This window comes from Schistocerca americana, chromosome 7, assembly GCF_021461395.2.
Source record: "Schistocerca americana isolate TAMUIC-IGC-003095 chromosome 7, iqSchAmer2.1, whole genome shotgun sequence".
Classification (NCBI taxonomy): Eukaryota; Metazoa; Arthropoda; class Insecta; order Orthoptera; family Acrididae; genus Schistocerca; species Schistocerca americana.
The window spans coordinates 288,058,449-288,075,448 of record NC_060125.1 but is presented as its reverse complement, the minus strand read 5'-3'; the positions used below and the strand labels follow the sequence as shown (position 1 = coordinate 288,075,448).

Sequence of the window (17,000 nt, the reverse complement as noted above, 5' to 3'; positions counted from 1 at the left end):
CAAGTACTTGGAACCAATACTTTTTAAAATGAGCTTGTCCTTTTGTACTTGTGTACTTGTGTCCTGTGACGTTGTGGTTGCAGTTTATTCTTATGATGGGCACTTTCCTTATCACGTAGTAATTTTGTACCAAGTCTAATGATTTGCACATTTTTACATTTCACACGATTTTCCAACACGCGAATAATTTCACGTAATCTAAGCATTTCATCTCCAGATGTCTGTGTTGCAGATTCCTCAAAGAAAGGATATTGCGGAGACATGGCTTAGCCAGCCCCCAGGCTGTGGCTAAGCCATGTCTCCGCAATATCCTTTCTTTCAGGAGTGCTAGTTCTGCAAGGTTCGCAGGAGAGCTTCTGTAAAGTTTGGAAGGTAGGAGACGAGGTACTGGCAGAAGTAAAGCTGTGAGTGCCGGGCGTGAGTCGTGCTTCGGTAGCTCAGTTGGTAGAGCACTTGCCCGCGAAAGGCAAAGGTCCCGAGTTCGAGTCTCGGTCGGGCGCACAGTTTTAATCTGCCAGGAAGTTTCGTATCAGCGCACACTCCGCTGCAGAGTGAAAATCTCATTCCACAACAACAAATGTAGACACACCGGCGGATATTCGCTTCCCCTCACCCTCTATCCATGTTTAACGAAGTTGTTTCCATGTGATATGGACAATTTCGTAATCAAATTTAATTCTCTCACTGTGATTTGTTTTCGCATCCTCTGAAGAACGTGAGAGAATGACACCAATTCTGATACGATGAACTCCACACGGCTGTACATACTTCCTAACTGACGTGTATAAAAATGACCAATGTCCACAAGTTTCCATCTCTGTTACCGCTGCTGTCTCTCTCATCCTGGTATATTTTATTCACTGCTAGTACATGTTTTAACTGTCTTTCGCTTCAGACAAATCTGCGGATTAGTTCTGATAAAAAATTGAAAAATAACAAACAGTCACAGTTAATTAACAAACATGTAATTATAAACGGGAACAGACGTCTGATTGATGTCGGTAATGCCATTATATTTTCATAGAAGCAGCACTATTACCGTTAGCTGGTTGCTACTTTTAATTTCTTTAAAAATTTGTCCGGCATTTTTTTTTTTTTTTTTTTACATCCACAGTCCCAGCATATCAGTTTTCGACAAAATAGCATCAAACAGTTATACTTTCACTTTACAGTAGAATGAACTGACGATTTTTATTCCGTTTGTGTAGCACTTTCCGTCTCAACATTTCTTATGCTACTATCCAGATTTTCTTTTTTGTTTTTCTATACAGAACATTCATTCTGCAGACACGAAGTCTTAAGGCTGCCGAATGGTAAGTGTTGTGGAAAGGCGTCAAACTAGCCATTAACACAATTTTTAGGTTAGTATGAGAATATTAGGAAGCAAATGCGGTAAGAGAAAAGAATTACACTGATTTCTAAATTTAAAAAGCAAATTTTGGTAAGACAAAGCACCTTCATTAACACGTTTCAGAAAGACTACCTAAAAACAAGCAGATGATGAAAGCTCTGACTACTTCGTCAGGGCTTCGGAACTTAAATAGTATGACTGACTACTGTTGCACCCATGTTTCATTTCAAGGTAGTCATGTGATGAAAGAATGTGTTTTGTTAAGCAGTTTTGAAGTCATCACTGGATGGAAAACTGATATTCAAACAGTTTTAATAATTCTATTTTAAAAGGTGTATGAATTTCCTTCTGAAGATAATGTGAATAGTAAACCTCGGTCACAATGGAACAAATTTTTTTTGCTAAAAAATACTATTAGTTTTCAGCCTTTATTCATCTTTTTTGCTGAAACTGTTATAGAATTCAAATCCCATCACTGGCAAACTAGTTAAAATTATTTCAGCAATTAATTTGGTTTTATAATCCTTGAAAAAGGAATCACCGTGCTGGTATAAACGTTCTGTCATACTTAATTTTTACACGATCACAAGTAATCTTCCTTTTGATTCGCGAAAGTTTGTGAAACACTAAAAAGGAACTTTATGAATTCTAATTAAATTGGCCTGACAGACTGTCCACGAATAAATTACTGAGAGAAGAGAAAGAAAATATCTACAAATGATACGATCACAGTTCCGTTGACGCCTGAATCCGCTTCAGCCACGATGTCCTCTACGTCACCTTGCTGTCTTAAGCACAAGCACGGCGTAATTGCATTCTGGGTCATTGTGATCACGGGAGACACATCGTCACCAGAAGATAGAAGAGAAGCTTTCGCTGCGAGGAAAGGTGTTTATGTGGCAATGGCAAAGTCAGTTCGTGTGGACGAGAAATACGTCCTCGATGTCACCTAAGGTCCCGCGATCTGTTGACAAACACGTCTTGTGCATTGTTCAAGGATCACATTTTGTTTGCTGGAATTCAGTCTCAGACATTGGACTTAAGCACGGTAGATGAAAACATGAGGAATGTTGTTTGGTCGAATCAGCGTCCTGACAATTGAACCATGAACTACGCTGTCAATCTGCTGTACGCAATGCTTCACTTTAAGAGAATTGTTGATTAGAATTTCTACTGTAGTTTCAGTACTTTCGTCAGCATTTCAATAATCCGCCCCCCGGTAACTGAGTGGTCAGCGCGACAGAATGTCAATCCTAAGGGCCCGGGTTCGATTCCCGGCTGGGTCGGCGATTTTCTCCGCTCAGGGACTGGGTTTTGAGTCATCATCATCATCATCATCATCATCATCATTTCATCCCATCGACGCGCAAGTCGCCGAAGTGACGTCAGATCTAAAGACTTGCACCCGGCGAACGGTCTATCCGACGGGAGGCTGTAGTCACACGACATCGTCCCCCCCCCCCCCCCCCCCCTCTTTCCCAGCATCTCAATACACACATTTTAGACTAACTGAATATTTTGCGTTAGTCTTGTCTGGGCAAAAAGAGGTAGTTTTGGCGGTACATATTTCCTTTAGAAGAGCACGTTCCATCGATGCAATGACCCTACATAGGAGTTTATTAGATATTGTGTACCAAGCAACAGATATACCACATATAACGCGGGAGGCCAACACCTCACAGAAACAACCACCGCTTGGCGTCTCTCAGCTCCGTGCAGCAGCCTCCAGACCCGGACCTATTTCTGCTTGTACGCCACGACCTTCAGCACGACGTCATCATCCGCCGATTGTGTGCTCAGTTACCAGAAGGAGCGATATTAAAACGTGGTCTACAATTCTTCCGCTTAGTACTGGCAGACACAAAAAGCTTTCCGCAGAAAGGTACAAAACACTATGCGCCACAGACACAGACAATTACGGACTACAAATTACACAGTTCAGTCCACTGCCTGCAGTCAGCTCACTGTAGTAGTCTGAAACTTACTTTCCGAATTAGCAGTCGTCGTTTACAAAGTAACCAAGTAAACGCACCATTAAGAGTGTCTGTAATCATTACTACCAATTACTGTGACAATATCACAGATCAGCAAGAGATGGCGAAGTGATTTAGATACCACTGTATTAGGTTGAGGACATCAAGTGCCACACATCAAACTTACTACCTTAAGTACTATTTCGTAAGATACTCTTAAAACATGTTGTCATTTCTTATTGTGTTGCCACATTTTGGCTGTTTTACTGCACTGTGAAAGGAATGTTTAACATACAGGGTGACACACGGGAGACGAGCGGTTTTTAATGAAATAATACTCTGCCAACTATAAAACTGATGCATGTTTATTTACCCAAAATCAAAGCTCATTATTTGCCATTTTAGTTGACAAAGTTATTTGTGAAAAATAATGTCGTCAAGGTGATGTCCATCATTTCGAATGCAGGACTGAAGTCTCTTCTCAAAATCCTCAATCACCTGCAGGGGTGGCAGCTATTTATTGAACGATTGCTTTCATCAACTCGTCCAAATTTCGTGGTTTGTGATTATAGACACAGTTCTTAAGGTACCCCACAAAAAAAAGTCACATACTGACAAGTCGGGAGACAAGGGAGGCCAAGGAAGATTGCCAAAACGTGAGATAATCCTGCCAGGACACATGTGTCTAACAACTGTCATTGAAGTGTTTGCGGTGTGCGATGTTGCCCCATCCTGCTGGAACGAAACGCGTTTAATAAGGATTCGTCGTCTTCTTAGTTCTGGTTTTAAGAATGTTTGAAGCATACGAATGTAACGAACCGAATTAACAGTAACTGCGGCCCCGTTCTCTTCAAAAAGTAAGGTCCAACAATGCCAATAGAGCCAAGAGCACACCAGACTGTTACTTTTTCTGAGTGTAGAGGACGCTGGTGGGTAAGATGTGGATGATTTGGAGCCCAGTAACGTAGGTTTTGCTTATTCACAATCCCGTTTAAATGAGAATGAGCTTCATCGCTCATCAATAAAATTTCATTTTTATTTGATCCCAAAGTCCCTCGCATTCTGTAAGAAAAGTCTTTTCGTACAGCAATATCAGTTTCCTTAAGTTGTTGGACAACGAGCATTTTGTAGGGATGTAATTTTAATTCTTTATGCAAAATTCGTCCAACGGATTCACGATTGATTCGTAACTCACTAGCATGACGTCTAGCTGACCGTCCTGGGCTTCTGACTGCCGCTTACCTTACCCTTTCAACATTTTCTGGTGTCGTTACTCTGCGTCTCGGGCCAGGATGCTTCTTATCCAGTATGTTTACAGTTGACCTGAAGTTTTCCACCCATCTGAGGATTGTGTTACGGCTCAGAACAGCTCCATGTCGACCGACATTAAACCGCGCACGAAACAATCTCTGCGTAGCAATAATAGACTCACCACTTTTCACGAAATTGTCAGACAAACACTCGACGTTTCAAGTCCCACTGCTCCATAGAGACTTGAGTAAATGAAATGGCGTCTTGTGTGGATCAGAACCATCCCCAACACGACCACCTCCCACCGCCGCGCCCTCAGTACTACACAGTTCAAAACCGTCCGTCTCCCGTGTGTCACCCTGTACAATCAGCCACCCTTAAGGAGTTATAGAAGTTTAACACTATGTTGCTACTGTGGATGTAGCAGAGGAATTAAAATTAACATTTAGTTACTACATTCATAACATTCTCAACAGCCTTTAGCAGCAGTCTAGGTTTCGTTGGCTATAGGAAAAAAAGTGTTTAAAAATCAGCGAGCGGAGGAAAACGAAATGTACAGAGAAGGGGGGGGGGGATGGACATGGAGAGAGGAAACGAAGAGCTGGACGGAGCGAGAGGGGGGGGGGGGAGGAAATGAGGAGATGGACAGAGCGAGGGGGGGGGGAGGAAATGAGGAGCTGGACAGAGCGAGGGGGGGGGGAGGAAATGAGGAGCTGGACAGAGCGAGAGGGGGGGGAGGAAATGAGGAGCTGGACAGAGCGAGAGGGGGGGGGGAGGAAACGATGAGCTGGACAGAGCGAGAGGGGGGGGGGGAGGAAACGATGAGCTGGACAGAGCGAGAGGGGGGGGGGGAGGAAACGATGAGCTGGACAGAGCGAGAGGGGGGGGGGGAGGAAACGATGAGCTGGACAGAGCGAGAGGGGGGGGAGGAAACGATGAGCTGGACAGAGCGAGAGGGGGGGGGGGGAGGAAACGAGGAGCTGGACACAGCGGGGGGGGGGGGAGGAAAAGAGGAGCTGGACAGAGCGGGGGGAGGGAGGAAACGAGGAGCTGGACAGAGCGGGGGGGGGGGGAACGAGGAGCTGGACAGGGAGGGAGGGAGGGAGATGATTTCCATATGTATTTACCAACTGCGAAGCATTGCCTTGTTTGTTAGTAAATTACATTCAGAAGCCCTCTTTGTGAATCTATCTACTAGCGAAAAACGTATTAAAGTCCCTACAGGAGTCCCCCAGATTAGGCTTCTCATGGAGATAGGAATAGGCAGCTGGGGGACTTTAGTAACGTATATAGAAGATGCTGAGCGCGGTCAAGGGAGGCCACAACCGGCCAATAAGGACAGCGCGAGGCCAGAGCCGGGCACTTGCGACATTCTGCGGCCGGCGCCTGTGGCAGTGCCGAGGCTCGGAGCGCCGTAACGAAGCGGCGGCCAGCCGCAGGCCGTCTCCATTAGCGGCGGCTGATTGTGTTATCCCGGGCGGCGGCTCGCGACGCCGCTAATCCGCTTACCGCGGGCCCCGGGCAGCCGGCCACGCCAGGCCACGGGTCGCAAAGGCGACGACGCGGCAGCGACAGCGCCGGCGGCTGCTGACTGCTTAGCGGGAAGCGGCGCGGCAGCCGGCAGGAGCGAACGCTGCCTCAGGCCGCACGTGGCCCGAGACAGAGGGCTGTGGGCCGCGGGGTTTCCGACACTTCTGTAGGAGCTGCAGGTACCGTGGACAGAGCAGTTTTACACCGTGGGTCGTTCGACCAGATGCCTTCCCCACAGATGATTTGCGGCAATCGTTCACCAACAGCGGATGCGTAATCATCACCATCAGTCAGACAGTACCCTTGCCGACAGTATCCGCCTGCGTATGGCTTCATACGCGTAAGCTACGTGAGTTATATTCACTGTGATTAGAGCAAATAATTAGAAAAAAGGAAGAGAAACCTTGTCTTCTCAAAGATGGTCATCGCCACCCGGTGCACAGCAAATATGACGACTTGATGAGTATATGAATTGCTTGTGCGTCAACTCTGTACAGAACAGCGCCGAGGTCGTTTAAGGACTTCAACTGGCAGAATCATGGCCGAACAGCAGCATTCTTGCCCATCTGACGTAGCAAAACTGCAGATTAAGAAACGAATACGTAACTACAGGAGATAACAGTGCCCGTTTTCCAAATTTTTAAGGAATAATGTGAAAGTATCGAAGATGAAGGTTAAAACTCTGTCGCAGATATGCAAAATTATGAGAACTCTGACACTGAATTCCACAAGCAAGAAAGGAATCTTTTGGAACGACCCAGAACCATGGCACAAGTTTGGCGATTCAACCGAGCGAACACTTTTTGAGATTACTCCATTTTTTTTTTAACTGACGAAGCATCTGTTGCTCAAAAACAGTTCTGATGCTCTATTGTGAAAAAACGGAGAAAATCGTGTGTGAAAATAGAACATTTGACACTTGTGTGACACAATTCAAAGAACTGTACACCACACACGTTGACATATGAGCACAGAAGTAGAGACTAAACTATTTCCTGTTTTACTTGCTTTGCTCCCAGACGAAAGTCAAAATACCTTTGAAAGACCTTTTTCTGGACTGAAAAATAAAATGTCTTCGCCGTCACCGAAAACTGTACTGCTACACTTTGAAATGACTACAATTAAAGGTATGAAAACCGTGTTCGCCGAAACATTCCTTGCCGGTTCACTCCAACCAGTGCTGTAGTTGAAAATGCAATTACTGGGATTAATGGAACAATACAATGACAGGGAAGAAGTTAGATTGTTTCGTCGCACGTGCGCTGCAAAGGCACATCTTCCACCAGTGTTGATGAAGCGCGGATGACAATAATGGAGGTAGTGCCCAGTGTAAGAAAGATCATGAAATTCTTAGACGATTAAGTCAGTGAATGTGTCGAAGGCCGGAGTATACCAAGTGAAATGTTTTATGTTTTTAACCAGCGGCACAGAACCCCAAATGCTGTCTAAGGTTCGCATAGGGAACTATAGGCAATAAATCTAAATCTTCCCAACATGTAGTTTCTGATAACGAAGCTGACGGAGTAAGAAATAAATGCTATATTCGAAATTACAATGATTCCACTGGACTGCCGTTTCAGAAAAGAAGAAAAAACACAGATTTTAACAAAATGTTAAAAGACGTAAGAATATATAACGAGTCGGGGTATTCAAGCAGATGTTAAAAATCTCTGGCTTCCTTACGAAAATGAGTAAAAATAAAAAAGATGAAGTAAGTTAATAAGTTTAATAATTTTCTGCAGCAAAGTTGTAGAAACAAAAAACGTAAAAAATAAGAGTAAAAACTAAAAAAGCAAAAATAAAAAATCGTTTAATCATGTTTATCACGCGCAGACACAGTTCTAAGCCTGCGTAAAATGTGAAGGGATGTTCTCATTACAAAATGGTCGGCATAGCATCCACACTGTTTCGGCTTCCTCTGACGATCGGGAAACCCATGGTTAAAATATCTGTGGCCGGAAACACCGCGTTGAGGTCGTGGGTCGCAAAGCTCACGACATCAAGACAGCTGTTTTGGCAGCTACAAAATGTTAATCCTCTCTGCAGCTGATCTACAACTTAACTGTAATCAGTGCAATCAGCTCAAGCGATTTCCAGCTGATTGTGCTGAGCGTGCCGGCCAAAACCCTCTTACTTCATTTCCTGCCAAACCTTTTGACTGGTACTGTCGAATTAACTCATCATGCTACGACCATTCCCAGGCGCTGTTCACGACTTGACGCACGGAGTACTGTTGCGCGGTATGGCATCCGTTCCTGATAGAACTGACCCAGGACATCGAAAAAGTTCAGAGAAGGACAGCTGGTTTTGCATTATCAGGGAGAGAGAGAGAGAGAGAGAGAGAGAGAGAGAGAGAGAGAGAGAGAGAGAGAGAGAGAGAGTGTGTGTGTGTGTGTGTGTGTGTGTGTGTGTGTGCGCGCGCGCGCGCGCGCGAGTGAGAGAGACTGATTTAACACGCTAGTTACGGTGGAAATTACACTACTGGTCATTAAAATTGCTACACCACGAAGGTGACGTCCTACAGACGCGAAATTTAACTGACACGATGAAGATGCTGCGATATGCAAATCATTAGCTTCTCAGAGCATTTACACAAGGTTGCCGCCGGTAGCGACACCTACAACGTGTTAACATGAGGAAAGTTTCCAAACGATTTCTAATACACAAACGGCAGTTGACCGGCGTTGCCTCGTGAAACGTTGTGATGCCTCGTGTAAGGAAAAGAAATACATACTATCACGTTTGCGACTTTGATAAAGGTCGGATTGTAGCCTATCGCGATTGCGGTTTGTCGTATCCCGACATTGCTGCTCGCGGTGGTCGAGATCATTGTAATCGGTGGGTTCAGGAGGGTAATACGGAACGCCATGCTGGATCCCAACGGCTTCGTATCACTAGCAGTCGAGATGACTGGTATCTTATCCGCATGGCTGTAAAGGATCGTGCAGCCACGTCTCGATCCCTGGGTCAACAGATGGGGAAGTTTGCAAGACAACAACCATCTGCACGAACAGTTCGACGACGTTTGCAGCAGCATGGACTACCAGCTCTGAGATCATGGCTGCGGTTACCCTTGACGCTGCATCACAGACAGGAGCGCCTGCGATGGTGTACTCAATGACGAACCTGGGTGCACGAATGGCAGAACATTTTTTCGGATGAATCCAGGTTCTGTTTACAGCATCATCATTGTCGCATCCGTGTTTGGCGACACTGCGGTGAACGCACATTGGAAGCGTGTATTCGTCATCGCCATACTGGCGTACTACCCAGCGTGGAGGTATGGGGTGCCATTGGTTACACGTCTCGGTCGCCACTTTTTCGCATTGACGGCACTTTGAACAGTGGACGTTACATTTCAGATGTGTTACGACCCGTGGCTCTACCCTTCATTCGATCCCTGCGAAACCCTACATTTCAGCAGGATAATGCACGACCGCATGTTGCAGGTCCTGTACTGGCCTTTCTGGGTGCAGAAAATGTTCGACTGCTGCCCTCGCCAGCACATTCTCCAGCTCTCTCACCAATTGAAGCCGTCTGATCAATGGTGGCCGAGCAAGTGGCTCGTCACAATACGCCAATCACTACTCTCGATGAACTGTGGTATCGTGTTGAAGCTGCATGGGCAGCTGTACCTGTACACGCCATCCAAGCTCTGTTTGACTCAATGTCCAGGCGTATCAAGGCCGTTATTACGGCCAGAGGTGGTTCTTCTGGGTACTGATTTCCCAGGATCTATGCACCCTAATTGCGTGAAAATGTAATGACATGTCAGTTCTAGTATAATATATTTGTCCAATGAATACCCGTTTCTCATCTCCATTTCTTCTTGGTGTAGCAATTTTAATGGCCAGTAGTGTATTAAAGTAATGTTACATTTAATTACGGCGAGATCTTTTCTCGAAATTCCAAAGACAATCTGTCTCCTCCCAATATCAAAAAATTTTGTTGACTCCCACTTTTATACGGAGAAATGATAATCGTAACAAAATTATAGAAATGACGTTTTCACACGGAAAGAGGAAGTGTTCCTTTTCCCACAATCTATTGAAAAGGGACTCTGATAGTGGTGCTATGAAACCCCTGCCTAACATTTGAGTATGATTGCAGAGAGATCTTGCGTACGTATATTAGCGCTAAGTAACTTCTGTTTGCATTTAAATTCGACATGACAGTAACTCATCAATGTTAGTCATGATTTCATGATTTAAAAATTTGTATGTACTTAAAATGACGCTCATTTCGTTGTTAACTGTTTTAACGAAGTTGCAGCTTTATATGCTTGGAATTAAGAAACTAAAAGGCTTGAAATTAACATTGTATGTATTAAGAAGGTGGGAAGATAGGAAAGAGTTCAGAGTTACAGACTGACGCCGCTGGCGCTGTCCAGGAGATATGAGCTCAGACGTTTATCCTCTTGCTTCTGGATAATCACGCGATCCCTGAGTAGTCGGGATTCGAGGGCGAGGACTACTACTTCCGTGGCGCACGTTCGCGTAATGTGTCATCCATAGAGCATATCTGGGGTGCACTTAGTGACCACATGCTCGTTGCGCTCCATTAGAAACATCTGTTGATGTTTTATAGACACACGAACAAGCCACATTGTGGTAGATTCCCCAGGAACGCATACACGTATCTACAGCCTCTTTCTTGCATACCATGCCATGTAATAGCATTTAAGTTCCACACCACACTTCTCAAAGTTAGGTATCACGTACAGATCGGTAGCCTCATCATCTCCTACTATCCTGCAACTGATACCAGGACGAGTTGAACAAAAACTGTAGCTGTATAATAAAATATCGACAAATATCACAGGTAGACTGCAAATTGGGAACCAAGAGCCGATAGTTCAAAATTGGTAAGACGTCAGTGGACAGTGCTCTGCGTGAAGGCAGACGCATCGCGACGTGACTTCACGGAACACTTTAGTCGTTAAGCCATTGTAACAGCAACCGCCGAATGATACTGGATGGTACTGCAGCAACGATTGAACACATTGCATTGTGCATGACGTGACCTGGTTTAACGAAGCGTTTGTGACGTGGGTATCCTGCCAGCTGATTCAAAAATGAAACATCCATGTTTTGGAATAAGACCAACTTCTGCAGCGCTTTGAATACCTGTATGTCGTCTCTCATCCTAGAATGGTCTATTACCACCAGCCGTACACGAAGAGAGCAAGCAAGGAATGACGCCACTCTCCTACATCCAACCACAGCACAATGCAGGAAGACTGAGAATACAACCTAGGCGCTTAAAAAATTAGCAGCAACGCAGCTACCCTGGAATACCAGTCGGAAACAACTACGACTGATCCAATGCTTGTGGAATGCCTGCGTGACACTGCACGCAGGAATCTGGGTCAAAGAAAACTTACTGATTACTTCAGCGTACAGAACTCATAACGTTTTATATTATTCTGCATGACCTACGATCTCATCGAGTCGCATAAACGACGTTCCACTAATAAATAAGAAACTCGTTACCAAACATCTCGAAGAATACTTGACCGATATACTTCGAAGGTCTTGTCAGATTTACTTCAAATTTCTACATTCGGATGAAACAATGAAGAAAATTAATTAAAAATTATATGCCTAACGCATTAGCTATAGCGTGGTAAACTGACCGTAATTCCTATCGCGAGAATAAATAACAGTGGCCATACCCGTCTTGGATGTAGTACAATCAGACGTCACTAGATCGTTGGACTAGCGCAAGCACGAGAATTCGACACAAACGTGATTGCAAACTCTTATTTACTGATTAGTTGTCGTAGTTACATATGCAATGGAACAAGGCTGGCCATGAAGAATCTACTGCCGAACATAATCGAAGCCACCACCATCACGGTATTTGTCGCAGGTGCAGACATATTCATTCCTCGCATTCCGTTGATACCCACCGATTTAAATACACCCTTCCATTTAAACCGATTGCAGTCTCCCAGGCGGGTTACATTAACTGAAAGTGTCAATAAGGCACAGGGGCTCACCACTTTGTGTGGCAGATATTAAACATCCCGGGCACTGCAGAGAGTAATTAATAATGCTCAAAAGAATGATTGCGTTTTATAGGGGAGGAAGAACTACTCCAAGAAACTGGGACAACTGAGGGTCGCTACGTACCCTATGTCTGTAGTCGAGATTAACAATTTGCAGCTCAAGTACATGGCCATTTTAATGACTGCGAAGTAACATATTCTTTCTAAATATGGCTTGGAGAAGAACCTGAGACTATTTCCAAAAATGGTGTTCGAATTACGTCTATTTCTACCTGAGCCGGAAGGAGAAGACTGGAGAATCCGATGTCTTGAATTTTACTTATTAAGAAGGCATGCAGGGCCACCGGCAAAAAAGGGCAAGCAGATCGGCAAGATGAATCCAGCGCTCAGATGCGCCTCTGCGTTGAAAGGGAGACGCCGAGGGAATTGGGAGGGGGGGGGGGCGGGGAGGGAGAAGACTAGGGCGCACGCCGATCGTGATAAAGAACTCGAGTAATCGGATGCACGGGGCAGCGAACGGAAAAAAAAGGAGGAAATAAGATTGAAAATGGCAGGTGGGGGAGGCACGAAATCAATTCAAATAGCTCATATCTGGTTCCCCAGGGAGAGATGAGGCTTCGTCCCCGCAGCAACCGTGATATCCGTCCCTGCTCGGGCAGTACGGAGCTGCGAACAGAAGAAGCTCCCTGTCCTCAGCAAGGCAAGTCTGGTAACTGTCGGCCCGGGAATTAATGTGCTCTTGTGGAAATTAAATAGTCTCTACGGAGGCGAGTATTAGCAGTATCGTCTTCTACAGAAGTTGACTCAGCACATAAGTAACGCAGCTTTAGGCCGCTAAATAAAAAGAATCTACTTGTTCTAAAGAAAATCATTGACTCGTTTCAAAATGGTTCCAATGGCTCTGAGTACTATGGGACTTAACATCTGAGGTCATCAGTCACCTAGAACTTAGAACTACTTAAACCTAACTAACCTGAGGACATCACACACATCCATGCCCGAGGCAGGATTCGAACCTGCGACCGTAGCGGTCGCGCGGTTCCAGACCTAGAACCGCTCGGCTACACTGGCCGGCTTGACTCTCTTAATGCGTGGCCCATGGCAAAATGTCAGAAACAAATCTGATACAAAATACAGTATATAGCGGTAAACCTATTTTTTGTAACATCGGTGCCCAAATGTTGATCCTGATCACAGTGGAGGTGATAATAAGACTTTGCAGAACTTTCAAATAGTGTTTGGTTCGTTTTCGTAAAACAAAGGTGATCTCATGCGTCGGTATGTGACAACGGCTGAAGCAAATTCACCACTACGCGCCAAAAACACACAATCCGGTTCGTCAGATCTAAGAACGCGAAGACGATGTGATCAACGTGGAAAACCATGGCATCGATGTTTAAGTTGTGAAAGGAATTCTGTTAATTGGCTATCCTCAGAATGGTAACAATAACTAGGGAATTTTACTCTGATCTTCTAACCTAGGGTAAAAATCGTAAAGTAAGAAATAAATACAGAAGGCAGATTCATGATTATGAAGGTTACAGTAGTTACTCGGAGGGAAAAAAAAAAAAAAAAAAAAAAGGAGTCTCAAGGGGTAAGTATAGTAGCAAAGAGAACTGCTTCAAATCTGTCTTCGGACGGAAGACCACAACAACGATGATAGTCCTTCAGAGAAATACGATTGTCACTGGTAACTGTCTGATTCTCCACATTTTACACCACGCTCCAGAAAGGACGTTAAATGTATTTGTGGTATTCAGCCAACTGGCATTCTCTACTCCCTCTGGCATGGTTGGGGCACATACCTCCATTTTTATACAAATAATTATGCACGTAATTACTCATTTACATACAAAATTTGGCTGGAACTGCTTCACGCATTCCTGAGTTGTGTGTTTTATGTCACTGTCTTGGCATCCTCACCCTTTGAGACATACGTGTACACCCCACAGTGCTTCTTTGCACATAGTAAGTGATACGTGTATCATGACTGGTTGAAGTCAATCCAGTGCTTTAGGACATGATGTGTAACGTACGAACGTACATAAATAAACAAATAAATACAGTATCTGATCAAAAAATCCCTACACCTATTAGTAGACATTAATATGGGGAATGTTCACTCTTCCCCTTTACGACGTATTAAACTGTGCCGAGGATACGTTCAATGAGGCGTATGGAAGTCTGTGGAGGAATGGCAGCCCTTTCTTTCTCACGAGTCGAAACTACATAGGGTAATCATGTTGGATGCTGGGGTCTGGAGCGAAATCGACGCACTAACTCAACGCAGAGGGGTTCCATTGGGTTCTGGTTGCGACTCTTCCCAGGCCAGTCCATTTCAGGGATGTTACTTACCACAAACCATCGCCTCACAGACGCTGCTTTATGAAACGGTGCACAGTCATTCTGATACAAACAATCTACTTCTTCGAACTGTATCTCTGCTGTAGGCAGCGTATAATGTTGTAAAATGTTTTCATATCTACCCACGTTTAACGTTCTGTTGTCTTCAATAAGGGGACGACATCCTCTTACCGTAACACCACCTCCTCTCTACTTCACCACTGGCGCTACACATGATGGCAGGAACTTTCTCCATGCATTCGTCATACACACACTTCCGATGGATGGCCACAAGGTATAGCTTTGATTCATTACTCCAAATCATTCATATCCACTCATCCACTGTCCAGTGGTGTCGCTCTTTACACTACGTGAAGTGTCGGTGAACACTGACTTGAGAAATACGCGGCTTATGAGAAAATTTGCTATTGTACCCCACAACGTCACTGTGCTACTTGGACTGCTGGTAGCAGTTGAGATCACAGGAGTGATTCCTTCCGCTGATTTCAAGCAAAATTTTAGAAGTATCCTCCGCTGCTCGTCAGTACATTAGATCCGCCTGGTCTTGGCTCACATGAGGTTGTTCCTTCTACTTTCCACTTCACAATCACGTCACCTACCGTCGACTTAGTCAACTTTAAAAGGGTTGAAATGTGTCTGACGGGTTTGTCACGTAACTTTCAAGGACCAGCCCGCGCTCGAAGTAACTGACTTTTCCTGACCCATCCATTTTGCTGTTACTGCTTCTCTGTAGACAACACAAAACCCTCCACCCCTTTTATACCCGCGAGTCGGCCACTTGCGACGTCTACCAGTCAATTCCGCAATTCGAAGCTGTGTACGGTTACTTTTGATCAGATAATGTACACACAAGAATGATTTTTACGAATATAAACTACTCATCTGTGGCACGTTGTATTGGGCGTGACGCCAAGCGCCATTTGAAGGAGGGGGAAATAATATTTATGTACGACTCTGTATAAAATCGAACACAGGATCTGCGCCTATTCGACTGGCTGACGTAGTACCTACTGGTGGGACTAGCCCTGAAGTTTTCTTTATCCTCGTATGATGAGAGTAAGTAATGCCTGACAAACGACTGGACGCTGCGCTTGCCCAAACCAAGGGGTCCTAGGACGAAGTGGAGAAGGACGAGGGGGTGGTAGAAAGCGGGGAGGGGTGGGGCGTGCAACGGGAGGGCAATATGGCGGCAGTGGCAGCGGCGGCGGTGCACAAGTCTTAATTAAAACTTCATTGGGCGCGGCCAGATGGGCAGTGCGGTGCGCCGAACGACCCGGTCCGGGCGGCAGAGTTAAAATTCAATTACGGCGCGTTATCTACACGCTCGCAGCAACAGTGCAAACAGTCTGTGCAGGTAGCCTAGTCGCCTCCACCTCCGGCTCCGGCTCGCTTCTGGCCCGCAGGAGCACGACTAAAATAATGAGATGAGGTGCGGCAAGCAGGCAGGGCAGTGCAGTACGGCGCCGAGCCGTCCAGAAATTGCGGAGCCACTCAGCTGCCGGCGAGGATGCTGCCGCGGCAACGGCCGCAGCCTAATATTAAATTCTTCGCCGGAATTTGATGATAAAATTCGTCGGCAACTTTGGTAATTCGCTCTTAAACGACAGGAAAATATCTTCCCGAGCAAAGTGCTACACTCTTCCATTAATACAAACCGCGGCAGGCGTTATTGGAATACTTGCGAAGTGTTAAGCGCATCAAGCGTCACGCAAATTAATGAATCTGGCGTCTGGAGACTGCTATTAGCTAGCGGCAGTTATAAAGGCATTTTCCTATCCCTTTTTTCCACTGTATGATTCGAACTGTACGACATAGACTGTTGTCCAGCAATTTACTGGTTAACTAATGACGCTCCAGGCGAGTTTATTGACACTGAAAAATTTGTACGTGGCCGTCCGAGTAGAATAGGCAGTTTCCAGTAACAGTATTTGGTGTCATAGTAATGTAGGAAGTTTGTAGATCCTGTGTCATCCACTATTTTCTACATCTACATTTATACTGCGGAAGCCACCCAATGGTGAGTGGCGGAGGGCACTTTACGTGCCACTGTCATTACCTCCCTTTCCTGTTCCAGTCGCGTATGGTTCGCGGTAAGAACGACTGTCTGAAAGCCTCGGTGCGCGCTCGAATCTCTCTAATTTTACGTTCGTGATCTCCTCGGGAGGTATAAGTAGGGGGAAGCAATATATTCGATACCTCATCCAGAAACGCACCCTCTCGAAACCTGGCGAGCAAGCTACACCGCGATGCAGAGCGCCTCTCTTGCAGAGTCTGCCACCTGAGTTCGCTAAACATCTCCGTAACGCTAACACGCTCACCAAACAACCCTGTGACGAAACGCGCCGCTCTTCTCTGGGTCTTCTCTATCTCCTCTGTCATCCCGACCTGGTACGGATCCCACACTGATGAGCAATACTCAAGTATAGGTCGAACGAGTGTTTTGTAAGCCACCTCCTTTGTTGATGGACTACATTTTCTGAGGACTCTCCCAATGAATCTCAACCTGGCACCCGCCTTACCA

General features: G+C 45.3%; 1 protein-coding gene and 1 non-coding gene across 2 annotated transcripts in view; one reads left to right on the top strand and one right to left on the bottom strand.

Annotated features, from left to right (window-relative positions):
• LOC124623198 (furin-like protease 2) overlaps window positions 1-17,000 on the bottom strand; it is a gene marked incomplete in the record, with an annotated part of 451,053 nt that overhangs the window by 379,583 nt on the left and 54,470 nt on the right.
• On the top strand, window positions 427-501 carry Trnas-cga. Its single transcript has one exon. It is a non-coding gene; the product is annotated as a tRNA-Ser (tRNA).